The 22,674-nt window shown below is 42.0% G+C and overlaps 2 long non-coding RNA genes and 1 pseudogene across 3 annotated transcripts in view; 1 reads left to right on the top strand and 2 right to left on the bottom strand.

Moving 5' to 3' along the window:
- The window catches only part of LOC309650283, a 490,920-nt gene that overhangs the window by 168,901 nt on the left and 299,345 nt on the right, over nt 1-22,674 (bottom strand). The window lies entirely within an intron of this gene.
- Nucleotides 1,505-12,738, top strand: LOC309650301. Its single transcript, XR_014257515.1, has 3 exons — nt 1,505-1,985; nt 5,728-5,849; nt 12,209-12,738. It is a non-coding gene; the product is annotated as an uncharacterized lncRNA (long non-coding RNA).
- On the bottom strand, nt 16,088-22,599 carry LOC309650248 (UBX domain-containing protein 4 pseudogene; annotated as a pseudogene). Its single transcript has one exon. The product of its transcript is annotated as a UBX domain-containing protein 4 pseudogene (transcript).

Genomic DNA, 22,674 nt, shown 5'->3' with positions numbered 1-22,674 from the left:
CCAACCACTCGTCTCTCGATTTGTTGACCTGTTGTGCAGCAAGCAATATGAGCTTGGGCTCCGTAACAATCATTAGAGAATACTTATTGTTTTCTTATGTCACATCACTACTGTGGAGACTCTAATAACAGGCATTGTACTACTGCAAACCTTAAAACAGTCATACCCTTTGCCCAGAAAGTCTATTCTATAAATATCGTAAAGATATGCATAAACATATGCACACATATGTTTACAGGAATATTTAAAAGAAAAAAAAATTAGCGCACCCTAAGTGCCCCAAAATAGAAAACTGAGTACAGTCATAGGATGGAACGATATGTAACTATTAAAAATCATGATGTAGAAGAAGAGTTAATATCATGGTAAAATTTCCCATAATCTGTTAAATTGTAAAGGCAGAATACAAAACCATGCTTACAGGCTGATACCCTAATTATGTATTTGTTTAAAGCACGTGTTTAAAAAAAAAAAACAACTGTGTATGTGTTTACAAACATAAAAAAAAGTGTAAAAGGACTTAAATTTTTCCTTCAGTATATTTGATTATGTTTTTCAATCTTTCTACAATGTGTACCTCACTTTGGGAATTTTTTTAAAGGCTCGTATTTTTTAAATACAATAAATAAAAGGAACGTGCTTCTTAAGAGGACTTCATATCCAATTCTCATCAAAGACGTGGGTATAACTGACAAGAGAAAGGTGAAGAGGAGAGGGTCATTTGATGGACAAGACCATTAGCACAACTACTAAAAGCTGTTGCCTTTCAGCCAAGTTTTCCGTAAGCATTAACATTCCAGGGCTAACACAGCAGCTGTCGGTGAGCAAACTTAAAATTCTGCCTCCTGGCTGTGACAGAGGTTTGGGCACATGTTACATTGACACCAGTGTCCCCAGGCACCTTCACTGCGGACTTAGTCGGTCACATTTTCCTAAGGGGGAAGCTGAAGAATCAGCTGTGGGCAGATGCAAAGAACCTTACTTATTTAAGGATGGAATTTACCAGCCTGATTCCTCCCCCTCCTGGCTCCAAGCGCCACCAAGATGCTGCTTCCGGAGCCCACAAGAGAAAAAGAAAGCCTCTTCGCTGACGAAGGAGAAAAACATTCCCCTTGGGGAACACACCCAAAACAGGGCTTTTCTTATATTACAGTAGCCTGACCTTCCCAAGAGGGCGGGCTATTTTCTCAGCTCCTCACAGAAACAACGGCTTATGGCTCTCTCTCGGGGAAACTGAGGTACAACACAGGGGGAACCCTCAAATTATGAAAAATGTTGTTAGGAGGATGGATGGGAAAGGTGGTATCTTTGGAGCAACAGAATCATATTTTTTTCCGGTATATTCTGAAAAATAATTCTATTGATACCCACAGTTTTTAGCACCCAAAAATGGATTTAGCCCTATATATTACATAAGTATATGTATACGCAATGTAATAAAATGCCTGTAAACGTACTGAAAAACTTCAAATGGAATTTGGCAACTTGAGAATTTTCGGAAATTTCCTTGCGGCCCAGTCACGTCAAGAGCCGGGGGTTCGAATTCCCTCGCCACTTCCGGCTTCACACCCTCCCACCACACGCACAGTTAAGCTCTGGAATCGCGGAGCTGACGAGAAAGGCCTGCCTCTCTCACAAACTCCAAACGTACACTCACCGGCCAGGGCCCCTCACCGTCTCCAGGCTGGTCCCAACCACGACGGAATCACTTCCAGCCTTTCCTTCCCCGGTGGCGCACTCCTCCCATGATGCCCCGGGGCGCACTCCTCCCATGATGCCCCGGGGCGCACCCCTCCCATGATGCCCCGGGGCGCACCCCTCCCATGATGCCCCGGGGCGCACCGGAAGCAACTCCTCACCTCTCTGGGAAATTGAAACCGGCTTTCTTCTCGGTAGTTACCGGGTGTTTCCTTGGAAGTCCACGGCTGCTGATTTTTTCACGTGTTTTCAATACTGTGATCCACCCACCCTCCCCGAACTAGATGGTAAGCTGTTTGAGAGAACCAACTTCTAATCCCCAATGCCTGGAACGGTGTCTTTATAAGCCATTTGCTAAATGAAGAGCAGCTAAACTTTTTGTTTGACAGAGTGAAGCAAAGCTGAGTAGAAAAACAGCAGATGATAGAGCCAACACGCAGCAGAGAATATGGAAGAATAGCGTTACCTTTATAATAACAGCTGGCATTTAAAACTCTAAATCCTTACCTTAGTTTGCAAGGCTCTAAGCATCTGGTCCCTAGCCGCTTCTGCCACTTCATTCCTTGCTACTGTATCCCTGGCTCCTTTCATCCCTGCCCTACTGGCCTTTATTCTGTTCTTGTGCAGGCAAGTTCGCCTCCCAGAGCCTTTGCATTTGTTTCCTCTGCCTGGAATACTGTGCCCCATTGATATTCTCCTGGCTTGCTCTTTCTCTAAGTGCTCAAATATCATCTCTTTAGAGAAACTTATCCTGATTGATCCATTTCAAACCCACACAGCCACTGTTTCCTTATCCTAATTTTCCTTTCCTTCAGAGAATTTATCACTAATTGACATTTGATATCTGTTTGTTTGTTGTCTGTCCTCACATACACACACACTAGAATAGAACTTCCATGAGGGCAGAGACTTTGCCTGTTCTGTTCCCTAGTGCTTAAAATCTTCCCAGCATGTAGTAAGCCCTCAATGAATGTTTGATGAATAAACAATTGAATAAGTGCATGCTCCCTGTTACCGGCTCTGTGCATTACAGCTTCAAAATTAGCAATTCCATATGTGAATTTCATCACCATCCTGGTTTTGTGAGAGATCTCAAGCTGGTTCCATCTAGCCCCATCTTGGTCAAGTTTGAGGATTTTGCCATCATACCCCCAACCACCTTTTGGGTAGGGTGATAAATTTATCTGGGTTTGCCCAGGATTGTCCTGATTTTAAAACTGAAGTCCCAGGAATCTCTTCAATTCCAAGCAAATTAGGAAGGTTGGTCACCCTGCTTTGAGGTATCTAGGCTCCATCTTCCTCGTCTTGTTTTATTGTTGTGAGTGTGTGGAATGAGGGGGTGGGGGGTGGGGGGTGGCGGTGACTTAAGAGTGTTCTGGGCCATCTGGAGAGGAAATTGGCTATATGTAGTGGGTAGAATGGGAGGGCTGGATGGACAGTAGTGAGGCTGTGGTCAGCTGATGGGCCTTACCAAACAGCAACAAAAAAGAGATGAAAGAACAACATAGAAGATGCTGTCCTGGCTTCCAGAGCCCTCTGGCACAAGCAATGGTTGGTACATTCTCTAGAGAAAGTTCCTGGCTTCTAAGTCTCAGGCTCTGCTGCTGACATGGCCTCACCCACTCCATGTCACTTTCAAAAAGTAGCCTATCATGCATTTATTAACTCAGTTGTCACAAGAACCCCATGAGTTAGGTATTGTTATTATCCCCATTTTACAGATGAAGAAACTGAGGCTCAGAAAAGTAGAATAAGTTGCGCAAATTCAAATAGTTTAAATAGTGAAGTCAGGGTTTGAACCTCAGTATTCTGACTCTCAAAGTCCACTCTTAGTCACTACATTATCATGCAGCTCTTAACAATGTAAATATACATTTGGGCTATGCCTAGCCAAGGGCATAAAATCTTTTTTTTTTTTTTTTAGGCTATGTTGTTTCATACCCCAACAGTTGAAATTAAAAGTAATTGATCACGCGTTTCTTAGTTCTAATGAGGCTTTAAGCACTGAAGAAACCAACAAAAAAAATACAACTACTAGACAAAAAAGGGCAAATGACATAGACCCTAACTCTCACAGGCATCAGTCAAGATTATGAGGCCAGATAAGAAAGTCTCCAGTTTACTGGACAGACCTAACTGGTAGAATTTCTTCTCTGAACACAATGTTCCCAGGCCATGCACACACTCTCTCCATGATATTTTCAGAGAAGGATGCCTCGTTTGTGTGTAATTCTGAGAAGCATGTATAATTCTGAGAGCGTTAGTGTCTTAACAGGATCTTGCAAAGCCAGAAACAGCTGTCTTGTAGTGAAAACACAAACTGGACTTGGATTCAAACCAGACTTGTTCTAGCTCCCATTCTGCCACTTACTAGCTGTATGACTAGTCACTTAATCTTGCCAAGCCTCAGTTTTCCAACCTGTAAAACTGATAAATCTATGCCCTCACTGATTGAAGGAAAATCAGTTTAAATATTTCTCTGGATAATCCCCCATCAACTTTTTGCTTTGCAAAATTGTAGTGTATAAATGCCAGCAGTATGGAAGTTTATGTATTGCGCTTGAAAGAGTTCTGAACTAGTGCTCTTGGATCTAAGAGTAGAATGGGAAGGGGGGGGGGTCTGTCTAATTAATTAGCATTAATTAGGTAACCTGTCCAGAACCTCAGTTTCTGATTCTGTAACATCAGGGTTAGATTAGGTAATATTCAAGGTTCCCCTTTAGTTCTGGATCTAATATTCTCACTCAATATTTTTAATTAGGCGATTAAATATAAATTTGTATCATTCACTAATGTACCTGTCCTGTGACTTTTGCCCAGAAATTTCTGTTTCTGGCTGGGGAACTTCTTGCTGCTTTTGGAAATTTCATCTGTTACATAGCTCTTAGATAGTTGTAACGGGTAAGGGATGATCCTCCTATCAGCACAATTAATTGCCCTTTCTTCTCAAGTAGCCCTCTGCGGAATGAACTTGATTACACTTGTTTCCTGGGCCTCTCTATTTGGCCCTGCTGCTGCTTTCTCCATCCAAATCTGCATTTCCTCTGAATGCGCCTTATATAGTGATTGGTGGAGAGGTTTGCTCCCAAGGAAATCAGGAAAACTTTTTCCTCCTCCTTAACACCTGCTCACTCCTTAATCCTTGCCTTCAAAGCTTCCACCCCCACCATCCTGCTGACATTAATGTCAGGGTCACCTCTCTGACTGACCCAATGCCCTTTTCATGGTCCTCCTTTTCTCCATCTTCTCTGTAGACCTTTTTACTATATCCTCTCTCTTGAAAATACCACCCTCTCGAAAATACCACCTCCCTTGACTTCTTCTGACACTAATAATGAAGTTCCCATCACTTTAGAGTTGACAAAATGATTTTGTAACAAGACTGGAGAAAACCCTCATTGACAGAACTCCTCTCAGGGTTGGGAGAGATGGAATGATGGTGTGGGGTGTGAGCTGGGGACTACAGGGCATAGTGGTGGGATAAAGATGAAGCTCCCAAAGGGAATATGTGAGTGAAAATAGGTGATCACCAAACTTTCTAAGGATAAAAGTGGTGTTCTTTACTTGAGGACTTTTATTTTGTTGAGTAACCAGATGAGTAAGCATGCAGGTCAATGGCAGAGCTAAACAGCCCCATGTAACAGAGGAACAACTGAGTACCCGTAGGGGTCAGGCAGACACCTCAGGGGAAGAAAGGAAATCAACCACCTGCATCAGCGTGAAGGAAAATGGACTTCGTGGAAGTCATTGCTGATGGAAACTGAATACTTTAGGGGATGTAATATAATCCTCTTCTAGTCTGCTCTACAAAATCTTCAGTAAAGCCTGCATCGCTCACTTATGTTTTTTGTGCTAGTGGATTATTTGCCAAGGTCTGTGTCAAGGTTGATACAGATTGAAGCATACTGTTTGGCACTGGCTGGGAAGAGACTGCCTGCGGAGACAGCCACATCTTGACAGTATCTCATTTGATCCCCACACTATCCTCATGACTTGGGCAGAAACAGAATTATGTTTCTGATTTTGCAGCGGAAGGAGAAAACATCACAGCTGCGAAGAGAGGTGATGGGACCTGCCATTTATGGCAGTAAATGACAGAAGTAAAATATGGATCCACGTGGCTCTTTTGACTCCAGCAAGATCTCACTCAGGTATTTGTTTACCTGAAGAATAACCTTTTTTTTTTTTTCCACTCTTTTTGTCTTCATTTCCGCCTCTCACCTCCTCAACGTGCAGCCTTTCTCTGAGAACCCAACTTCCTTAATAAGTTCAACTATCAACTGCATACAGGTGACACCCTCATACTCACAGACCTGCATCTTCAGTCTTAATGTCTCCTGTATGTAAACTTTGAATCCTTATCTCTACCTGCTTAGCTGGATATCACCATCATCTCAATCTCAATCTGTCCAAAATCTAAATTCATATTTCCCCCCCTTCAGTATTTCTCCTGGGCTGGTATCATGCCCCTAGATTTCTAGGCTGCAATGAGGGCTGGACGAAAGGTAGGATCCTCTGATTCCTTTTTCCTCCTCAAACTCGGCATCATCAAAGTCTTGTGGATCTTGCCTTCAGGGTATCCCTTGGGTTTTCTCTTTCCTTTTACATCTCATTTCTGTACTGCTTAATCAAGGCCCTCTTCATTTTACACCATGATTATTTTTATATTCAATGCAAATAGATATTACTTGCATGTTTAATATTATGTTGAGAGGATTGTAATATATTAATGTGGGATAGGACCTCGAAAAATAAGTCTAGAGGACTTCCCAGTGGTCCAGTGGGTAAGACTCCGCGCTCCCAATGCACAGGGCCCGGGTGCGATCCCTGGTCGGAGAACTAGATCCCACGTGCATGCCACAACTAAAGATCCCTCATGCCACAAAGAAGATCTCACATGCTGCAACTAAGACCTGGAGCAGCCTAAATAAATAAATAAATATTAAAAATAATAATAATAAGTCTAGAGCTCAGAGAGGTCTTAAATGAGCTAAACATATTCCTTTCACCTCCTGGGGTTCTCTTTTTGCCAGGCCTAAACGGGACAGTGAGGCAGACAACTTCAAGCCCACACAATACTCTTCTTGAACCTACGGGATGGACCCGGAGATACCAGGGGACAATCACTGTGAAAGCCAGCCCTCTGGTGCTATGGAGAATTTTAACACAGATCTGAATTTATAGGGTCATCCAGGGGTTAATTCCAACTGCCCACCTACTCCCATAAATCATATCAGAGCAAGTTGTACACCAAGATTTTCTAAATAGTTGCTAAGTGGTTCTAGGACCCCAGGTTCTCCCTCTCCATTATATCCTACCATAAGTTCTATACTAATCTTCAGATATATGTGTGTGTCTCCACACACACACGTTCACTTTTCTGCTTAAAACCTTGAAAGGTTCCCCAATGATCTCAGAATAATGTCCTGACTCCTTCCATGGGCATTGGGAACCCATCACAGACAAGCCCAGCCCACTTCTCCAGCCTCACCTCCATGTTACCCCCAACCCTTCCATCCAGGCTTGCCCATTCCACCTTCCTGAAACACACCCTGGGAAGTCTTGTTTCTAACCACAATCCCTACGTTCCCTAAGCCTGGAACCTCCTCCCTGTACTCTTAAAATCTGCCTCCTTTAAGAGAGAGTAGAGGATAGAGGAAAAGGTGAGGCTTTGGAATCAGCAACCTGGGATTCCAATTCTGGCTCCATTGCCTACTAGCTGTGGGGCCTTTTGGTCAATCACTTAACTCTCTTAGGCCTCAGTTCCCCATATGGACAATGGGAATAATAAGAATATAAACAGTATAACCCCCTAAGGCTTGCAGAGAAAAATAAACATAATAAAATATACAAAAATGCCATGTAAACTGGAAAGAACTATAAAAAGCGTTATTATTATTATTATTATTATCTCCACAGTCACCATCCCCTTCAGATCTCTTCTCTCCTCCAAAGCAGTATCATTATCATTAATAACAATTCTGAGAATATTTTACATACACAACATACCTTACGGGTTTTAAATACCTTGTCCATACATCTAGTCCACTGTGCATCTCACTCATCTTGGCACTTAACCTTGGAAAAGTAATTTATCTTTTCGTGTCTATGTACTCTCTTCCCATGTCCATTATCACCTCCTTTGGAGCAATGTCCCTATTTCATATCTCCTTTCCCCATTGCCAGCACTCAAAAGTGATGGGCTTGCAAAAGTGAAAGGTTATAGGCATTGGCTCTAGAGCCAGAGAGGATTTGAATCCCATTTCTGCCACTTACTAGTTGTGTGGCCTTAGGCAGTTTATTTAAACTCTCAGTGGCCCAAATTTCTTCAGCCATAAAATGGGAATGATGTTAGCACCTACCCCGCAAAACTATTGTGATGCTTAAGTGAGCCAATATGGATAAAGCCTGGCACGTAGTGAGTTCTTAATAAATATAAACTATTACTATTAAGTGAGACTGAGTCTGATTCCATTCTTTTCTGCCTTATCACTTCAGCCCTCTTTCAACACAGATTCCCCATGAATCGTCCTTATTCATTTATACACAGGAACAAAATCTACTGAGCATCTGTTACATACAAAAGACTGTCCCTTGGATAAGAGCAGCTGTGTTTATGCCTGATCACTCTCTTTTGCTTTCTTCTGGGCCAAATGGTACTAAGAATGAGACAAGTTCTCTGTGGATTGCAGCCTTCAGCCTTCTCCTCTTGTTTTCTCAAGCAGGGAATAAGATGGTGTTCCAACATCAGATCACCAGGTTCAAAAAAGTTCTTCATATTTTTTTACTGAAAGGCTTCTCAGGCCCCTTAACATGCTAGTATTTATGGTGAATCTCCAACAACAGGAAATAGAGTTGGCCACATTTCCTGAACTCATTTAGCCACGGGACCTTTTATTTCACAGTTTCTCTCAGAATCAGCATTCTGTCAAATCTACTTTGGAAAATGCTACGTGGAAGTCCTATTCCTATCTGTTTCTCCTTTGTCCACAATTTCATTTTGACTAATGCAAACTGTCCTTGGAAATGCCTCACCTATATGAGACTACCCACTGGAAGACTAGAGAATCTTTTTTTCTTTTTAATTGAAGTATAGTTGATTTACAATATTGTGTTAGTTTCAGGTGTACGGAAAAGTGACTCAGTTTTATTGTTTTCAGATTATATTCCATTATAGGTTATTACAAAATACTGAGTATAATTCAGTATACATTGATCATATACAACATAAACAAGTCAGACTGTATTGCTGTAAATGGCTCTAACTTCTAAAATGTATGGTAATTCCTACATAGTCAAACATTACTTATGTTTCAGCCAAAAAACAACCCCGAGCAACCATAAGAGTTGTCACAAAGACCATGTATTTTCATTAGAACTTCTAGAACTTCCCATGGAACTTATGACTCCTTTTTTTTGTTTGTTTTTTCCTTTAGCTTGCTCATCTGTTTCCCATTCTATAGCAGATTAGAAAAAGGAAAATTGGGCTCACAGAGGCAAACACACTAACCACAGACAGAATACAGCTGAGTACCTTGCCGTGAAGGTGTAGATATAAAAACTAGAAAGGTGACACAAAAATTCATTGCAACCTAGGAACAATTAGTGCAGGGTAAAATCCGCGAAGAAGCTATAATATCCCTGACAACTTTATTACGTCACCTCCCAGGCCCCTGAGTGATAAAGGAAAAGTTGAAGTCTATTCAAGATACTAGATTAAATAAATCAAGATAATATGTAATACATTTTAGAAAGTTTTCCATCTACAATGGATTTTTTAACAAAATAAATTAATGGATAAGAATAGATGTGTTAGATGGACCTAGAGATTATCACACTAAGTGAAGTAAGCCAGACAAAGACAAATATACGATATCGCTTATATGTGGAATCTAAAAAAAAAAAAAAAATGATACAAATGAACTTATTTACAAAACAGAAGTAGACCTACAGTTATAGAAAACAAATTTATGGTTACCTAAGGGGAAAGGGAGGTGGGGGATAAATTAGGAGTTTGGGATTAACATATACACACTACTAAATATAAAATAGAAAAACAACAAGGACCTACTGTATAGCACAGGGAACTATACTCAGTATTTTGTAATAACCTATAAGGGAAATGAATCTGAAAAAGAATATATAGATATATACGTGTGTGTGTGTGTGTGTGTGTGTGTGTGTGTGTGTGTGTGTGTGTATATATATATATATGAATCTCTTTGCTGTACACCTGAAACTAACACAACATTGTAAATCAAATATACTACAATTAGAAAATAACGTTTAAAAAAAAAAAGAATGGATGTGTTAAATGGCCAATCTTATGTTTTCCGGAGATTTCTTAGAAGAGGCGCACACCACCTCATGTTTATGATGCTGGGTAAAGGAGATGTACTTAGTATCCATGCTATAGATCATCCATCGCTTGACAATTCACCCTGTGGCTCTGCCCTTCACTGACCTTCTTAGCACACTCTGCCCCAGTTCTGCTCGGCCTCTAGGACCCTCTAAGTCTCAAAGATCTGTGTCCAACGTCAAAATCCCTACGCAGCTGACTTGGCATTATACAGCCTCCGCTGGTCATTTATCCAAGTAACTTAACAAGAGTGAAAGATCAGGGCTACGATGCATTTACATCTAAGGAGTAAATGGTGATCCCCCCCAAATACAGCCACATTAGAGTGCTGGGCTTGCGCATTTCGGAGTATAAAGGGAGCTGGGGGGCCACACTTTCGACACTGCTTCGACCACAGCATCGCAAGATAAGTGCTCACAAGTGCCCGCTTTTTTGCTCCGTGTAGCTGTGATTATACCTGATCAGGTTACCTGGAGAGGAGAGAAGGCAACACAGCAGCCTTTGCTGAGGGCCTACTAAGCGTAAGGAACTGTGTTAAGGGCAATATGGGAGACAAGATGGTGAGGCCTTTCAAGAAGCTTCTACAAAGAGTAAAAAGACAAGAATATAAGCAATTATGACACCAAAAAAAAAACTAACCTGCAGGATATAAAGCTGAATATCATACGTACTTACCCCTCTAATTGTTTAGGTCAGTATTATAATTGCAGTTAGCAAATAAACATGCTAATTTGTGATATCTCTTCTGTGATTGCCTTGAAATATTATTTGAAATTTTTGTGGTTATGTAAATTTTTTTCTTATGTCAGGATTTCTGGGAGATGATTGCAGGAAGAAATTCTCCCATGCATTTGATCCATCTCAGAATGCATCCTAGTTTGCTTATTAATGACCAGTTTCCAGACTGCTCATGCATGGCATGCCTTGTGGACTTTGGGCTGGGTCATGTCTGACACTGCAGGAGCATCCCTCAGAGGGATTCTGTAGCTTTAGGAGACTTGCGATGCTTTGATTTCTGGCCACCATCTTCACCAGAATACCTTCTGTCATACATTCACAGGGTTAAGAGAAATCTTGGGGATTTTCTGGTCCATCTGTCTCATTTTACAGAAGGAAACCAAAGCTCAAGGAAATTACAACAGCTACTTTACAGAGCTGGCATTAGAAAACCAAGGTTCTGCCTCCAAGTGTGATTTCGTTTGAACCAAGGATTCAGAATATGATACTTAATCATTTAATCTTTTCCTGAGAAAGTTGTGAGAATTTTAGGATATAGCTGGAGATTATTAGAGACTCATAAAAGGAAAAGACCAAGAGTAGGCGACCAAAGTAGGAAAGCAAGTGTTGAAATGTCTCTTCCTGCCTAAATGGTATTTCACGACATGTTCCCCAGGTTCCATAAAAGTACTGTGTGGTAAATGGGAAGTTTAAGTTAAATTTGATATTGAAAATTATTCAGACTCTTATGGTATCCTGAGATCTTCATGTAGGTTATAAACTTCTGGACTGAGATTCCTTAGTCCCAAATAAGTTGTCAGCTACCCTACCTGCATCTTCTCCAAGAGAATATAGGATATTTAAGAGAGTGCCCTTCCTAGACCTCTTAAAGAAGTCTTGCCCATAATTCACAACTTTTCTCTCATTGCCAAAGAATTCAACTTCTGGTCTAAAAGCATCCAAGTTACAATCCGGATCATTCCCCTCCCTCCTTCCTTTCTTTTTTGACCCCTCACAGCCCCCTACCCTCAGCCGGAAGCATCATCTCTCTAAGTCCCCATAACACTTCATTTAGACGCTTACAGAATTTGTATTATTCTTCCTTGTTCAAAGATTTATTTGAGCATTTCTCTTAACTGTTCCTAAATTTTGCATTCCTTTAGGGTAGAGACTGTCTTTATCCTTTTTTATACCCCCTTAAGGAGCTGACATGGTATTTTGCACACACAGAAGATACTCAAAAAAATTGTTAATCAGTGCTGTAATTACCCAATTATTTAAAGAATGATGATTTAACCGAAGGGAAAAATGGAAAATTTATTTCCATCCCACACCATCCACTGTGTACTATTTAAATGTAGCTAAACTTAGAAAAGTACAATTTCTAGGTTTATTTAAACTCTTCGTAGTTCATTTTTTCTTTGTTTTGTTTAGTTTTGATTTCTGGAATCACTCTCTCAGAAGCCACTTCATTCCTGAAGGACACTAACCATAGCTTTGGAAACCAAGAAGGTAAGAGTCACTTTCATCTTGATTGGGAATACAATAATTGAAATTAGCAAACAGTGTTTTACACATTCTCATTCTTGCCACACTCATAGGAATCTGAAACTGATGAAATTAAAATCCATTACTTAAGTATTTCTAAAGGCAGATTACAAACTATGCAGCTAAGGAAGCAGGGCTTCCCAAATTTGCTCATCACACTAACAGGAATAAAACACACTGCAGAACTTTGACACACAAGCTCCAGGTCAATATACTTAGGTTGGCCCCAAACATGATGTTCGTAGGCTCAAGATTCAGTCTTCACACAAGTCTAACTTTGCTGTTTTTTGAGCAGAGGCCGCACCCCTGAATCCCCTCAGCTGTGTCTTTACTCACAAATGATGCTGAGAGAATAAGGAGAAATGGATTCAAACCTATGTCCACTGTAGTAATAAAAAAAAATTACTCCCCCACCTCAAAATTTGTGTTTATTGGAAGTAATTCTAGATGAATTAGGACCAAGGAAACCGAAGTATAATTAAGTCATGACCACACCATTGCTGACAAGATGCAGTAGCTGAGAAATTCCCAGGAGAGGGCTGAAAGTTGAGAGCAGTGTCATAGCGCACTGACAGCAGTAAGAGGGGTTGGGGAGCACTCAGAAGGTGGTGCTGGAGGTCAGGGAGGCTGGGATGGCCATCCCCATTGGAAGACCCCTAAAGACAGGAACAGAGGGGATGGTTGGAGGGACACAGCTGTGTAGGGCGGGAAGCAGGTCAAGCTCTCAAAACCAAGAAGCAGATAATTAGGGGACTTTCTGGGGGTAGAGTTTCCAGGGACACCATGAGTCATGCCAAGAGAGTTGGATGAGACCTAACAAGGGAAAGTTTTATCAGCCAAGAATACATGGTTTTAGCCCTGGGTCCCAGAGTACAGTTGTATAAATATGGGGACAAGATCTGACTTAGCAACCGGACGCACACAGCGTGCGTTGAGGGGCTTTGCTTGACAGTGAGTGGTGAGTCATCGGTGTGAGGAGGCTGCCAGAGGGCAGTCACCACCTCGGGCATGACACCTAGGTCAGGAGAGGTGAGGGCACATGCTGATGGAGGACAACATGTGGTCTGGATGTCACACTTAAGAGATTAACAGGAGTGAGCTCACTGTGACGGTAAAGGAGATGCAGAAGCACATCACGGAAGAAACAGATGAAGACAGCACTGGGGCTACTTAGCCTGGAAAAGAAAAAGCTAAGGAGGGACTTCCCTGGAGGTCCAGTGGTTAAGACTTCGCCTTCCAGGCTCAATCCCTGGTCGGGGAGCTAAGATCCTACATGCCTTGCAGCCAAAAAACCAAAACATAAAACAGAAGCAATACTGTAACAAATTCAATAAAGCCTTGAAAAATGGTCCACATTAAAAAAAATAAAAAGAAAAAAGCTAAGGAGAACCCAGAGCAGCCATCAAATGGGTGAAGAGTTGTCTTGTGGGGAGAAGGTTTGAACTCTTTCTGTTGTTACCAAGAGCCGAAAGGAGGATCAAACATCCTGAAGTCACAGAGAGCCAGATTTCAGTTTAAAGCAAGAAGTATCTTTGGCCTGCAGAAACTACCCCAAATGATTTTCCAAAATTTCCAAAAGGGAAAAAAGTCATCTTGAAGGCATTTGAGTAGGCTGGACAACACATTTGCAAGAATATCGCTGAGACAACTCATGCATCATCTAGGCAGTAAAACTAGGGGATACTGGATTCTGAGTCATGGTTAGAGCTGTGGGTGGAAGAAGAAAAATCTCCACCTCAACACACGCAGTGACTTGAATCCCAGACGGAAAGTCTTGTTTTTCTAAGAGACCTAAAGGTATAGTTTGACCATGAGTCACTGTAGTCTTTCCCCAACTTCAGACTTCATTCTTATACTACTATCACAAATTTTGCAATACCCATTTAAGACCAGTACTGCTAATTCACTTAATATTTTGATTTACCTTGATTCCTTTTTCTTCTTAGATGTGTTTTTCAAAGTTACCCTATATGCTTGCTATGAAAGTCTGGGCCGTCTATCTCAGCATCAGCTGAGACATTTAGATATTCAAAATCTCAAACTCTACTCCAGATCTGCTGAATCAGAATATCTATTTCAACAAGATTCCCAGTTGGATTCCTATGCCCACCAAAGTTTGAGAAAGACTGCTTTATATCACTACTATAAACAGATATTTCACTGTCTCTAAGTGGTTAGCACATATTATTCTATTTTATTCTAACTTTCTTCACATTTTCACAAAATATTATCTCTAAACTTGGGATGCATCTTATAATCAATGAAAGGAGTATTGTAATTAGCAGGGTGTTTTCCTTTATTAGTGGGACACAAAATAGGTTATCTTACAATCGATGGCATCTTACATTTTGCTAAAATAAGGTAATAGACTTTAATATAACTATTAAAATTAAGAAATAGTTGCCTAAAATCATTTTGTATTTGACCATTGGGACCATGCCATGGTTTTGGAAAGAGTGGCTTTATAAAAGCGAAATAATGCTCCCAAACATCACTGTGTTTGAGGCCCTTGAGAACAATTCAGTTTCCTCAGTCCCAACCACAGAGATTCTGTTGCAGATGATTTTGATGTGGATCAACTTTCAACACTTTGGGTAGCAGGCTGAACACTAAGTCAAGCTAAATGACATCAGATCATAAACTTGCAGCCTGACGAGATTCCCTCACACTATAGTGCAACCATTCTCAAACTGTGGCCCATGGATCCTTGGAGATTCCTAAGAACTTTTCAAGAGTTACATGAGGTCAAAACAATTTTCATAATAATACCCAGATGCAATGTGCTTTCTTCACTGTGTTGACTTAATGATGCAAAAGCAAGGATGGCTAGAAGTTCTGACGCTTTATTACAAATCAAGACATGGCACCAAGCTGTACTAGTAGTCATAGTATTCTTCACAGCCATACACTGACAGTGAAAAAGAATTTTTTTTTAATTTAAAAAGCCAGCTTCGGGGCTTCCCTGGTGGCACAGTGGCTAAGAATCCGCCTGCCAATGCAGGGGACACGGGTTCGAGCCCTGGTCCGGGAAGATCCCACATGCTGCGGAGCAGCTAAGCCCGTGAGCCACAACCACTGAGCCCGCGTGCCACAACTACCGAAGCCCGCACGCCTAGAGCCCATGCTCCGCAACAAGAGAAGCCACCGCAATTAGAAGCCTGTGCACCGCAACGAAGAGTAGCGCTCGCCGCAACTAGAGAAAGCCTGCACACAGCAACGAAGACCCAATGCAGCCAAAAATAAATATAAATAAATAAAAAAAATTTTTTTAAAGCCAGCTTCATTGAAAAATGACCTAAAATTTGCAGCAGTGGAAAGTATTAATTTTATTACATCTCAATTGTATCCACATCATTATCATATTCTATATGATCAAACAGGAAGTCCATGAAAAGCACTCCTTTTGCACACTGGACTTTGACATTTGTCTCAAGGAAAAACACATGTGCAGTTGTCTGAGTTGCAAGATGAACCAGCCACTTGATTCATGAAGCACCATTTTTACTTGAAAGAATGACTAGCGGACAAACTATTGTTTCTCAGACTTGGAGATCTGGCAGACAGTTTCTCAAAAAGCAGTGAAGTGTGTTTATCCTTTCAAGGAAAACTACTGACAGTATTTTTTACTAATGATATAGTTGAGTTTTTAAGCAAAAATTAAAATTTTGGAAGACTTGTATCTACTATCATTAGCTTGACAACTTCCTAATATTTGAATTTTCTTTTTTTTTTAAAACATGGACGTTATTTTTTTTAATTAATTAATTAATTTATTTATTTATTTATGTCTGTGTTGGGTCTTCGTTTCTGTGCGAGGGCTTTTCTCTAGTTGCGGCAAGTGGGGGCCACTCTTCATCACGGTGCGCGGGCCTCTCATTATCGCGGCCTCTCTTGTTGCGGAGCACAGGCTCCAGACGCGCAGGCTCAGTAATTGTGGCTCACGGGCCTAGTCGCTCCGCGGCATGTGGGATCTTCCCAGACCAGGGCTCGGACCCGTGTCCCCTGCATTGGCAGGCAGATTCTCAACTACTGCGCCACCAGGGAAGCCCCTGAATTTTCTAATAAGATCAGTACTGATATTAATGATTGTGATTTTTTATACTGTATAATGAAACGTGCCAATATTTGGAAGTTCTGTATAATTCAGTGAACAATATTTTCCAAATGATCAATGTATGATGTTTACACATGGGTAAAAGTTTCATTCAAAGTTCAACACAGACCAACAGATCATAATGTTTGTTGATATGGTTTCAGATTCCACATTGCAACTAGCCTTTAAGGAACTACCACAGAAACTACCACGTGTCAAGTTTTGGTATAGTATCTAAAAAGAATATCTGCAATTATTTGAAAGGGCAATTAAAATACTCTTTCCTTTTCCAAATTATATACCTGTGAAAGATTTTCTATATCTACTTTAACCAAAAATCAAAAAAAACAAAAAACCGTACAGCAACAGACTGAATACAGAAGCAGGCATGAAAATCCATCCATCTTCTACTCAGCAGACATTAAAGTGAGTTGCAAAAATGAAAAACAATGGTACTCTTGCCACTAATTTTTTTGTTTTGGAAAATATAGTCATTTTCATAAAAATATGTCATTAATGTTAACATGCAATGAATTTGATAGGAATTTTAAATGAATTAGATTTTCTCAATTTTGACTTCTAATGTCATAAATATTGGTAGATATGACCTGCATAAACCAAACTCACTGGGTTCTCAATGATTTTTAAGAGTGTGAAGGGGTTCTGAGAAAACAAAGTTTGAGAACTGCTGCTGTCGTAAAACTCACTTAAGCCACAAAAGTAGGGACTATCTTCACAGATGAGGAAACAATATGGATGAATTCTTCCTCTCCACCAGGCAGTAACTGAGAAAATTTAAACCACATGAAGCCTGCAAGCCAGAGGTCCTCTTTGTGGTGCTATATTGAGTTCCAATCTCTTAACTATGAAAACTTAACCACGAGCACACAGATGGTTCAGCAGAGCCGCTGGCCAAAGTAAAATCGAAATGCAACTTATCCTGAATAAGGTCCAGAGGGAAGCAGTTGCTCCTCTTTCTGTAGGACTAGATCCCCCCAGAATCTCAAGGAGGGATATTGAAACAACAGTCAGTCACCAATGAAGAGTAATTTCATAAAGTGTAAGATTGGGGGCGGGGGAAGTTCCAAGAGACAACTATAAAATGTTCAATTTTCCCACTTTTAATAGGAAACATAAAAGGCTTTATTCAAAACATATGAACTATTTCTTAAGAGAGATATGGGGATACATGTGTGTAATTGAACTCCATTTTATGGTCACTTACAGAAGAACGTATGGAAAAGAAAAAGCAGAGAAAGAAAGGGAGAAGGGGGAGAGTTGTGGGGAAAAGAAGTAGAGGGTCAGGAAGGATACGGGAAGAGGTCCAGAGGGAACAGGAAAAGCAAACGCAGATGAGGAAAAGGAACCAGAAAAGTCACACAACCTGCAGGGGCCTTAGAAATGAGCTAGGCTTGCTTCTTCATTTTAAGTGAAATTAGTGGCCCAAAGAAGTTAAGTGGTTTGACCAAGTTCAGTGCCGGGACTTTAAGCCAAATTTTCTAGCTTCTAAGCAAGGAAAACACATAAAGAGAAGGTCTGTGAAAGGGGATGGTTTGGAAAGAAGTGACGGGAGGGATGAGCGGGAGGGTGGACAGAGAGAGAGAGGCAGAAAGATACATAAACACACCATACACGCACATGCACACACACACACACACACACACACACACACACACACGCTAAGCAGTGAGTTCTAAAGCAGGTATTTAATTAAACACTGTTTGTCACACCCCGACACTGCTACACATAACTAAAGTTTGGAGACCCCTGCCTTAAGCCCAGTACTTCTCAACTCTACTATACCTAGAAATCACCTGGAGATCTTGTTAAAGTGCAGATTCTGGTTTTGTAATGCGGGGTGGTTCTGAGATTCTGACTGTCTAACAACTCCTCGGTGATGCTGATGCAACATGTTCAAGGACCACACTTGGAGTCAGAAGGCCCTACACCAGCAGTTCTCAGAGTGTGGTCCCTGGACCACAATGATGAATTCACCATCAGCTGATGAATGCACCATCAGCATTGCCTAGGAACTTGCTAGAAATGCATATTCTCAGGCCCCACCCCATACCTACTGAATCAGAAGCTCTGGGGGTGAGGCCCAGAAATCTGTGTTTTAACAAGCTCTCCAGGTAATTCTGGTGCATACTAAAGTTTGGAACCATTGCACTAGGCCATAATGTCTCCTATCACCTTGTTGCCTGTAATTGGCTAAGCAAGTGTGGCAGTACTTTATGTTCAAGTCATTACTTTTCACTGGGCTATCTGAACTTTCTACTAGGAATTATCAACATTCCAGTAATTCTTTTCAGACACCCTTAAGATTTGGGAGTGACACCGAGATCATGAGGCTCAAATGTGATGCGTAATTAAGGAAGTATTTTCTGAGGCCTCCTTTATTAGGCTCAGATTGGCTTCCTCTAATTGGTTTAGACTTCCACACCTGGAGCTGGACTAAGAGATGTCCCCTCAAACTTTTTTCTTGGAGTAAAATATCTCCTTTAGCTCACCCCCACTTGCCCACTCTAGGCCCCTATACCAGGTCCTGGATTCCTCAGAACGTAGGTTAATCCCAGGAACTTTTGAATCTGGCCCCCTGTCTGAATGGAAATAACAGGATGGAGCTCCCCAAAGCTCCAGACTCAGCAGCCCTGGTCTTCCCAGCCCCTGCAGTCATGAGCTCTGATGCAGAGATGGCCATTTTTGGAGAAGCAGCTCCCTACCTGCGGAAATCAGAGAAGGAGAGAATCGAGGCTCAAAATCGCCCATTTGATTCTAAGAAAGCTTGCTTTGCAGTGGATGATAAGGAATTTTATGTGAAAGGTATGATCCAGAGCAAGGAAAATGACAAAGTCACAGTCAAGACCCTCAACGACCAGGTAAGTGTTGATCTCAGATGTCCTTGCTAACATGGGCATCCCCCTTTGCCTTTGGAGTAGAATAGTAGGAATTGCATGCTGGTCCATAGGAATCTGAAGATAGAACAAGACTCACATTGATCTACTCTGAGTGAAGTCGCAGGTAAAAACTGCCATGGCACATACCTTTCCTCTGGCTCTTTCCTTTGAGGATTTGGGCTTTGAGAGTTTTTATGATGTTTGCTTTGGAGAAAGGGGAAGGTGGTGGTGGAAGAGTTTGGACTGTTTAAGGGAGAGATTGATACAGATTGCTGCTGGATGGGCGAATATACCAAATAGAACTCTCTAGGCTGCAGAGTGACTTACAGAGGGAGCTCCAGAGGCAACGCCTAATTTAATGCAGAGAATTACAGAGCACCATTCAATTCAATCCTTACTGGACACGCACCATGTCTAGGTCACAGTGCCTATCACTTTGCAAATATGAGCAAATCTCAGTCCTGCTTCCCCAAAGTTTATCATCTAGTGTAGGAATCAAGAGTACATGGTGGGTATGGGGACTTCCCTGGTGGCACAGAGGTTAAGAATCCGCCCACTAATGCAGGGGACACGGAGTCAATCCCCGGTCCCAGAAGATCCCACATGCCGCGGAGCAACTAAGCCCGTGCGCCACAACTACTGAGCCTGCACTCTAGAGCCCGCGAGCCACAACTACTGAACCCGTGCGCCACAACTACTGAAGCCCGTGTGCCTAGAGCCTGTGCTCTGCAACAAGAGAAGCCATGACAATGAGAAGACCGTGCACCGCAACGAAGAGTAGCCCCCGCTCGCCACAACTAGAGAAAAGCCCGTGCGCAGCAAGGAAGACCCAACGCAGCCAAAAATAAATAAATAAAATAATTTTTTAAAAAAAGTACATGGTAGGTATGAATCGCAGTTCACAAATTCAAGCATACAAGACAGATGACGATGATGATGATGATGATGATGATTGTTATTATTAAACTTAACCTCTGGTGTCAGCCTCTTTTCACAGGGCCGGAAATAAATTTTCTGGAGTTACTATTGGGGTCCCCTCCCCAGAACCATGCCACGTTTTCAGTAATACCACATGGGGTGTCACTGCCCCCCTGAAGGATGTGCTAAGAAACAAGCCCCAGTTTCTTTTTTTTTTTGGAAAAGATTTTTTTATTCAGTGTTTAAGTAAGATTAAAAACTACAAGATTTTGCTTGCAGCTGATGAGCAAGAAGAGAAAAGTTAAACCCAAATTATCATCTGATTGGCTAGTTAAAACGCTCTGACTCAAGATCAAATTATTCAGTGACACACCAGTTACTTTGTGTGGGCTGAGGAGTTCTGGAGCAAAGCAGCCCTAAACAAAACATATCATCTGAGAGCACAGGGCTAATGGGCATATGAAATACTAAACAAGAAAGCTGATAAAGGGAGGCTGTCCCAGACCTTTTGTTATTTTAGGCTTCTAGCAGTTGGTTACCATATACAAGGACCTAGCAGCCAGTTATTTTATCTCTTGACTTATCTGAGCTTAAACAACTTTAACCCACTAAGCAGGAATAAAGAGACACTTTGTAGATGAGTTGGAAAACATAAAGCAGTCCCACTTCTCCAGTAGAATTTTAGTTGAATTAAATCATAAGAGAAACAATGATTACTGCACATATTGTACTTGTCACACTACATCTGTTGAGTAGAATTTCCATTCCAAGTGTTGTTTTCATCTTCACCATCGTCTTGAGTCCTCAATCTGTATATCTTGCCCTCCTTTTTCAAGTCTTCCCCCCGTTTCTCCAGCACTCTTTTTCTGACTGGTTCCCTTTTTTCTGAGTTGCTAGAGGATGCAAGGTTTGAGGATTCCAATGCTGCTGCTCTCACCGAGGTCTGTGCAGGAGGAGGATTACCAAATAAGAAGTTGCTGATCAATCTCCAGATGGCAAGGTAAAGTACTGTCCCCAAGAATGTCCAAAAGGCGCCACTGGAAGAATGTACCATGGATGTAGTTGGTCTTCCTGCTGGCAACAGTACCACTGAAGCACTTGGGGCAAGTTCCAAATCCAGTAATTTCTTTTTATAATCTTCTTTGGTAAATTCCCTCCTGGGAAACATTGTTGCTAATGAAAAATTACCCTAAGTGTTGCCAACAGTCTGTGCAGCAAACTGCCTTGCTTCTTCTAGAGGAGCATCAGAAGGGAACTGATTTGTGAAGGAAGAACCATCAGGAAGACGGAATTGAATTCTCGCAACACTGCTTCTTTCTTTTGTGGAAGAGTCTCTCTTGACTTCCATTTCTGCCTGTTTGGCCAGCAGGGCAGCAGCTTTAGCAGCTTCTACTTCTTCGTCTTTGCAAAACCAGCAGCTCTCTCTGCACGGTCCAGGGCAATCTGCTGTTTTATACGCTCTCGAGCTGCCCTATCTTATGCCTTTTCTCTGTTCCTTTCCTCTAACATTCTTTTTGTTAATTCTTCTTCTTGCTTTCTTTTATAATCCAACATTTCTTTTCCAGTTTTCCTCCTCTCAATTTCCTTCTTAATCTCTCTCTGTTCTTCCTCTTTCCTTTTCTCTTCTCTCCTTTCTTCAAGTTTTTTGGTTAGTCTTTCCACTCTGACGGTGAGCTCCTCTGTAGGTCTCTGATTTGAGCATCCACCAGGCTCTGGAGACACAGTGGCCTGGCCTGAAATTTCTCCTCCTGTTGCAGAATCTGACTTTGTATCAGAAGTGGGTGGTGTCTCACAGAGCTCTACATTTCTGGACTGACAGTTTTCAGAAGTGTTGTTATGATCAAATGAGGTGGATGGCATAGAGACTGAACTTTCTCACTGGCCACTATTTGCCACTGATATTTCACCTTTTAACGAGTGCATCTGCCGGACTCTGTGGATTCTGGTAACAAGTTCATCTGCAGGAACACTTCCTGCTATTACTTCCAAGGGAATTCCACCGTCTCCAATAAAGAAACCGGATGGAACACACACTACAGGATAGATCTGTGAAAACTGTAGGCAGGCTTCACTTTTGGCATCGATTTTAACAGCAACAAAACTGTTTGAAGATGCTTCGGTCACTTTCTCATCTTCCCAACTTGCAGCCATCTGTGTAGACTGCGCATCATCACCTGCCACGAACACCATGAAGACCGCGCCACCCCTCTTGGCCGACGCGATGGCGGCCGGAATGGCGCCCCGGAACCACAGCATCGCTGCCCTCGGGCACAGGCGCTCGCTCGGTGTGTTGCCGCCTCGGTCCCGGAGCCGGCCCCGCCCTCTCCGTCGTTCGGCCCCCGCGGCCCGCCTCCGGCTCCGCACCAGCGCGCAGGCCCGTCAGCGGCCCCCAGGACGCGCGCAAGCGCACACGCCAAGGCGCGCCCCGCGACGCATGACGCCAC

Source organism: Balaenoptera physalus, assembly GCF_965194825.1.
Source record: "Balaenoptera physalus genome assembly, chromosome: 20".
Lineage (NCBI taxonomy): Eukaryota > Metazoa > Chordata > Mammalia > Artiodactyla > Balaenopteridae > Balaenoptera > Balaenoptera physalus.
The sequence above is the reverse complement of the archived record's forward strand: the minus strand, read 5'-3'. Positions and strand labels throughout refer to the sequence as shown.